General features: G+C 33.0%; 1 non-coding gene across 1 annotated transcript; it reads left to right on the top strand.

Moving 5' to 3' along the window:
• The first annotated feature begins 6214 nt into the window (after window positions 1-6214).
• On the top strand, window positions 6215-6287 carry TRNAE-CUC (transfer RNA glutamic acid (anticodon CUC)). The gene has a single exon. It is a non-coding gene; the product is annotated as a tRNA-Glu (tRNA).
• The last annotated feature ends 1617 nt before the right edge of the window (window positions 6288-7904 follow it).

Below are 7904 nucleotides of genomic sequence, written 5' to 3' on the forward strand. Positions count from 1 at the left end.
GGCATTCTTTGTTGGAGGGAAATGGTTCATCAAGAACTTCTATACTAAATCATTCACGAGTAAGGGAATAATTTCAGTCTCAAGGCTTCTTCAGTTTCTCCAGGTATCTTGAAAAAATCACTTACCTCCATAAAAAGTCTAGAGCAAATTGCAGTAGCACCCAAAAATAGAGGCCTTAAAGCACTAACACCCAACTTTATGTTTAAAAAGCACAGAGACCCCAAAATTGGTTTTTTATTGGTTATATTTGTTCAAATTTATCATTGATACAGTCAAATCACTGTTTATTTTAAAAAATAACCCTATAATGTCTGAAAGGTTTTCAGTGACAAATTGGATAAATATATCCAATGAAAATCAATTTTGGGGTCTCTGTGCTTTTTAAAAATAAAGTGGGGTGTCAGTGCTTTAAGGCTTCCATTTAGGGTGCCAATACAATTTACTCAAAAGTCTAAGATGGAGATGAGGATCTTCTATTGGCATCCCTCTAAATTGTCCCCAGTTTGGAGTATTTGGAACATCACAGACTTAAGTTCAAACTATGACGCTTGAGTTTATGGCCTTACCATACTAGGATTATGCTCATGCAACATCCGTACAGTCTAATTGCCTTATCTCTGTCATGAACCTCAGTTGCCATATTATTCTCATTATATTGATAACCCTATTTCTCTGTTTTAGCTATTGTTTGAACCGCTTCTAAACCTCGTTGCTCCCTTCTTCTAGCTTGAAATGTCCTTTCGATTTCTGGGTCAAAGAGTACCAACACTTTATCACGTAGTGTATTGATACAAGGGTTAAAGCACTTGGGAATACAAGAAAACTAATATTAAAGTAAAGAAAATCCTAAATTAAAAACTAAAAATTATTTATATACTGATTAACAATGATAAAACTCCCTAGCAATAACACCAAAAACTTATTTGCTTGTATTTAAAAATGCTATGCAAGTGCACGTGTCACAATGAAGTAGTAAATAATAAGTAGAGTATTGATCCCGTGGAGAATTTTATCTTTGAGTCTCAATGTAAAAAGAAGATTAATTAAACAATATTGAAAAAATTACTTTGATTAATGAACTAAATAAACGAAGGATAGACAAATGAATCAAAAGATCCTAAATTGGAGATCATGCAATGGAAAAATTATAATAAGTGGTATGAATGCTGGGAATCAATTTCCCCCTTGAATTTGGGCTGTGAATGCTACAACAAAACTACAACACAAGGCATATCATAGAACTTGGAACGAAATTGCACACTAGTATCTTCCAATCCCCATATGCACTAACATCCCAGTTCAAAACCATCATATTCCTATGGTGAATTGAATTGAGGATGTGAATCACACATGGATTCCAATAGTGGTTATGTTAGATAAGTGAGTATCCCTACTCTACCCACTAATTAGCTAAAACTACATAACAATCAACCTAACTTACATTATTCAACATTGATCTAGCTCCAATTAAGTTTTCAATTAACTAAAACAATAGCATTCACTCAAGAATGGTCAATTGATAAATGAAATTACTAAAAAACATGCATGTTGAATACATTGATAATAAACTGTGCTACACTAGAGCTACAACAAACTGAATAATCACAGTTCAAATCACAAATTTGGGTACTCTTATCGTTCCAACAAAATAAGAAATTAACTCATACTAAAGTTCAAATGCAAAGAAATAAATGCAACCATGAAAAGAGTTCGACTAGAATATAAAGAAGTAGAAAATATAAAACTTAATAAAGAACTAGGAGAATGCTTCCATAATGCTCTAGCTCCCTATCTCCAGTGGCTCTTCCTCTTGCCCGAACTTCTTTTTCTTTGTGTCTTGGGTTCTTCCCCTTTACTTTTGGTGGCTCCTCCGGTACCCCCAAAATTTTCCAAAATGATAGGGTAAAAATGGATTTTAGGATTAGAACCTTCTCTTCTAAGATCAACGGCTAAGATCCTTTATGTAATGACAAGATGAATATTTAATCATGTAGTCCTTTTTAGTGATTTCATTAGATAATGCCACATGTGTCCAATCTAGAAATAATCATACTACTGCAATGCTGCAACATCTCTACTATAAACTGAGTAGACTTATTCTTTGTTACTCTTCTATGCCTCATGTCATTTTTTCATCCATTATAATTCTTTTCTACAATGCCAATAAAAAGAGGACTGATCAATTCCATCCATTAATTCAAGGGAAATATAAATGACATAAATGACATTTACAAGGTTTAAAACTCTAAGATTCACTAAACCAAAATTTATTGAAGACTAACACTATAACAAAGAGAAATTACTCTTAAATCAAGCTATCTCAAGTATAAAATCACTAGAATTAACTCTATTTCATATAGTTCTCATAAATGTAAAACTAGTTTAAGGCCCTTCAGCTAGAGATCTTCGTAGGTTACCCAAAAGGAAAAGCCGGATCTTCGTAGAACCATTAGTAATATTAGATGGTGCAACTTAAAAGCCACTTTTACTGGATGGGTTTTTTATTATTCAATGACAGTGTATCATAATGATTCTATTATAGGTTAAATATTTCTAAGTAGGGGAATTCGACCAAGAGAATTATAAATCCCATATATATATATATATATATATATATATATATATATATATATATATATATATATATATATATATATATATATATATATATATATATATATATATATTTTTTTTTCTATTAATAAGGAAAAAAGACAAACTCAAAGCTTACATATTGTTTTCCCATGCCTAAAGACTCTAAGGCGTAGTGCCAGATTTATTAGAAGAACAACAAAATAAAAAAAGCCAAGGAGTCCTAGGTCATAAGGGATATAAAGAAAGTAAAGATTGATCAATAGTCCAAGTTGATAGTAGAAGCAATTTCTTTTGCGAAACAAACTCCAATCCTTCTTTCCATGCTGCTAATTAGGCTTAAATTGGGCCTGATGTGTTGATGCATCCTTTTCGTTAGCTAAGACATCTATTACCTTGGATTAATCAAAAGACCCATCCTTGTTGCATATTTCTGATTGTTGTCCCTGCAATAATAAGGGTAAGGTGATTGGATAGTGGTAATACCATATCCGCATCCTATTATATTCAGACAGATTCGAATAATATCCTATTGATTTTTGGACAGATTCAATCATATTTGAATGATAATTGGATAGTTATTTATTTAAGTAGGTTCTTCTAAATGTGTATGAATACAAATTGAATAGAAGTTTTCGACTACCTGTTGACATCTTTACTATTTTATTTGTGAGGTTAGGTTTGAAATTTAAGAATTTAGCAACTTTGGTAGTTATTTTAGTAGAAAATTTAGAAAAGTAGTCACCTATATCAAGTAAAAAAATTACAAAATAAGAAAAAATAAATCCGAATAAATAACTTAATTGGATAATTTAATCGGACAGATAATAATCGGTAGGAAATGGGTATACCATATTCACATCTTATTAGTAATTGGACGAATTTGTATTCCACTAAACGGATGCAGATGCAAAGTCGAGAGCGGATTTCAATTACCCATTTACACCCTTGGTGAATGGCCATGTCTAATGGACATTTTTCATTTGTTTGGTTTTTATTTGCATGCAACCAAACTATCTATCTTGAGATTAAATTTATAGTTCTTATTGAATTTGGTTGTGAGTTCCTCTGTATAGTTTACTACATATAGAGGATGTTTAAAATTTGAATTTAGATTCAAATTTGAAATAGTTAATCAATCAGATAGACTTACAAAGTGGAGACACTAATCAATCAACAAGGTTTACCTAAAGTGGTGACATCAATCAATAAAAAAGAGTTAATGTTACCTAAAATGGTGATGTCAATCAATTTAAGAGTTATCCAACATGGTGATGTTAATCAATCAACAAGGTTTACTTAAAGTGTGATGTCAATCAATCATCATGGCTTACCTAAGGTGGTGACATCAATCAATCAGCAAAGCTTACTTAAAGTGAAACCTCAACCAATCACTTACCAATAGTGGATATGAGTCATATGACAAAGGTAAATGATAAGGTTTTTCATAGGTGGACGAATAGTCTCTCACAAGCAAACAACTTATTTTCGCTGAAGTTCGGTGATTTCGCCCCCTGATGAACCAAAACCAGGGGGCGAAACGATATCTGCATATCTTGCAGATATCGCTGAGAAATCGGTGATATACCGCGATATCTCGCGATATCTCGCGATTATTGGAAAAATTAATTTTTTTCATTTTTTCTGTTGTTGTGATTTTTATATTAATTCTTGCACTTTTTAGGCGATTCTATCACAATCTTACCAATTCTATCCCAATGATTCAAGACTCAAAATTTAATGTGCTAAATGTAATTAGGAGGAAAATCTACATAGAATAATTTATAAATAGGAAGACATTTTATAACAAAATCTTCAAGATTAATGAGCAATCTTACCAACTATATTCTAGTGATCTAGTCCTCAAAAGTCAACATGGCAAATGTGATTAGGGAAGAGTATATACATGAAATAATTTATGGAAACAATTTAAATTATGAAGGGATTTTGTAATAGAATCGTTGGTTAATCATTCCATCTATGTCCGAATGATTTAGGCCTTAGAAGGTAACATGTTAAATGTGGCTAGGAGGGACATTTAAATGAAAATATTTATAGGAAATAATTTAAATTTACCACATATTTGCATCAAATTAGGATGGGCATCAAATTTGGGTTCAAAATGACCAAAAATACCCCCGAAACTGGTGGGCAAAAATTACCGAAAGTCAACATGTCAAATTTGATTAGGGAAAAGTGTATACATGAAATAATTTATGAAAACAATTTAAATTATTAATGAATCTTGTAGTAGAATTTTCAGAGTGAATGGATAATCATTCCAATTATGTTTGAATGATGTAGGCCTCAGAAGGTAATATATTAAATGTGGCTAGGTATGAGAATTTAAATGGAAGAATTTTTAGGAAATAATTCAAATTTACCACATATTGGCATCATATTAGGATAGGCATTAAATTTACCAAAATTATCGAGTAAAAATACCCAAAAAATTGGAGGCTAAATTTTCTATATGGGGGGGGGGGCGAAATATCGCCGAGATGTCAATGATATTTCGCTAGTTCGCCGGGTAGCGAACCCGGCGAACCGGGCGAAACTTCGTTCCTTGCTCACAAGACAATGTATCTCATCTATAAATAATGTTCCTATTCAAAGAAGATGATAAAGAAAAAAAAAAAAATTTTGCTATGAACGTGGGTTTATTTTAATCCGAACCACGTTAAATTGTAATATCTTCTTATTCTTCTCTTCCTTCCTATTTTTCTCTTTATCATAAAAATTCTAAATTTAACTTGGTATAAAAAGCCTTTGATTTGCATCATCCCTTCCACCTATGGCTTCTGAGATCACCCACCCAACAAACCTTTCCTTTAACAACATAGTCTCCTTTCTGCCAGTTAGGGTCCGATCGAAGCAATTACCTCCTTCAAAAAATTCAATTTCTTCCCCTTTTACAAGCACACGATTTATATGACCATGTTGATGGCAACAAGCTATGACCTCTATCAACAATTCATTCCACTTCAAATGAAACCTCTGCTAATTATAATCATCCCAAATTCTATGTATTCAGCTTGGATAGCAAGATAAAATAATCCTCTCTTGGATTATTTCGTCTTTAACACAAAGCACCTTAACACCACAACCTCCTTTGTAACATGGTCTACGTTGAAGAAAACATATGTTTCACAATCTTAAGTTCGAGTTATGCAACTCAAGCTTCAATTGCAACAAAAGAAAGGTCATCTCTGTATAATTGAGATATTAGCTGTTGTTGCTAACCCAATTGCAGATCAAGATTTTATTCTTAGCATCTTATAAGGCTTAAGTCCGGATTATAAATCATTTCCTACATCTATCACAACTCAGATAGATCTATTGCCTTTAGGTGACTTTATTGGCCTCTTACTTCCAAGAAATACCAAAAAAGCAACCAAATTTTGTTATGAATTTACCATCTATTGAAGCCAATGTTGTTGCTAAACCATCAGACAACAACTATGAACGTGGATGAAATCAGCCTCACTATGGTCAACCTAACACTATTAACCAGCCAAATAATGGAGGTTCCACATGTCGATACGCCATAGATCTTGTCACACTCTTGCTACTTGTTACAGTCTTACAGATGATATAATCCAAGTTTTCAACATTATATCAATCCGTTGTAGTCTAGTTGGTTAGGATACTCGGCTCTCACCCGAGAGACCCGGGTTCAAGTCCCGGCAACGGAATGTTTTCATAATTTTTTGACCAATATTCATCCCAAAGAAAAAGAAGTTTTCAAACTCAATCAATCCCACCAACTTGCACCATATCACCTTTGATCTTGATAATTTGACTATCAACACTCCATATATTGGCACCGAACAAGTTCGAATTGAAAACGGTGCAAGTTGGCTATCAAAAGTATTGGTTCCACTCATTTAAATTCTATTTATCATTACAATTTAAATGATGTGCTACAGACATGTTTCAAGTATTACCAAAAAATTATTATTAGTAAGAAAGTTCATATATGATAATGATGTCATCCTTGAGTTTCACTCAATCTGTTATTATGTAAGGATCCACACACAAGAAACAAACTGCTTCAAAGAACCATTAAAAGTGGGTTATATGTTCTTCCCATTTCAAATTCAATAAAGCCAAAGCCTATACTACACATTGGTGAAAGAGTTTTCAAGATGTTATGGCATGATCAACTCGGACACCCCTCTAACACAAAAAATTCAGCTCTTCCAACAAAGGAGTCCACCCAAGCATATTCAGTTTGGGTTCCATGTCAACAAGGCAAAGCTCAAAAGTGATAAGCATGCATTTACCATTATTTATTTGATTTAATTCCCCATACTTATTTAATTAAAGAGAGCTAATTGAGTATTTTTATGTATTTTTCAGGAATAAGGTGATTTTGGATATTAGAGATAATATGGAGTAAAGTTGGCAAATATATTAGATATTGGTGGATTTAAATCATGTCATTCAATCTTGCTGCCCAAGAAATCATGAAAAGTGAGATCTTAGCCAAATTGGAAATAGGTGAAGGTCTAAAGAACAAAATTGGTAATAAATTTGAAAATCTGGTAAACAGACCTACCTTCAGTATTTTGGGCATATCTCTCTCGTATGAGCTTGGATTGCGGTGATTCAAGATGCTATGGAACGATATTGAAAATATCTACAACTTTCTAGTTTTTAGTTTTTCCAAAATCCGAACGAATAAATGTCAAATATACGGGTAAAGAGAGGGGATTCATTGTGTGCGGGAGACATAAAAGAGAAGCCAGCCACAGAGAAGAAAAGAAGACGGCGAATGCGGCTCTCATCTCTCATTGCTGAAGAAGAAGACCACAACTCTCTCTCTCTCTCTCTCTCTCTCTCTCTCGCTATGCTTCATCTTTATTTTTCTTATGAACTTTGTGATAATGAGTAGCTAGTTCTTTTTCTTTGGGATGTAGATGAACCATGTTTATTTCATTAATTTGATTGTTCTATCTCTTCTAGTTGATTGTGTTTGAGTTTGGCCAAAGATGTTCTATAGCTCAGCGAACTAAGCGTGCCAAGCTTCCGCGAAGAACGATAGTCTTGCGAAGATAGGACATATCTAGGAAGACCATCCCTAATTTACTTTGAAGTGTAGAGTTATATTGGTTAGGGAAAAGCATTGGGGATTCGAAATCCCAAAGATCTTCACATATTCATAGTTAACGTTTTTGCATTAATTAGTAGATTTAGGTTAAATTTAGTTTTGTTGAATTCAATATTAGTGACTTAGCCTTTTAGTTCCCCATAGTTCGACCCCGTACATTTTGCTTGCTAGATTAGTGTAGGATTTTATTTTTGATTGG

Source organism: Hakea prostrata, chromosome 5 (assembly GCF_041222555.1).
Source record: "Hakea prostrata isolate BN-2017 chromosome 5, UWA_Hpros_2, whole genome shotgun sequence".
NCBI lineage: Eukaryota > Viridiplantae > Streptophyta > Magnoliopsida > Proteales > Proteaceae > Hakea > Hakea prostrata.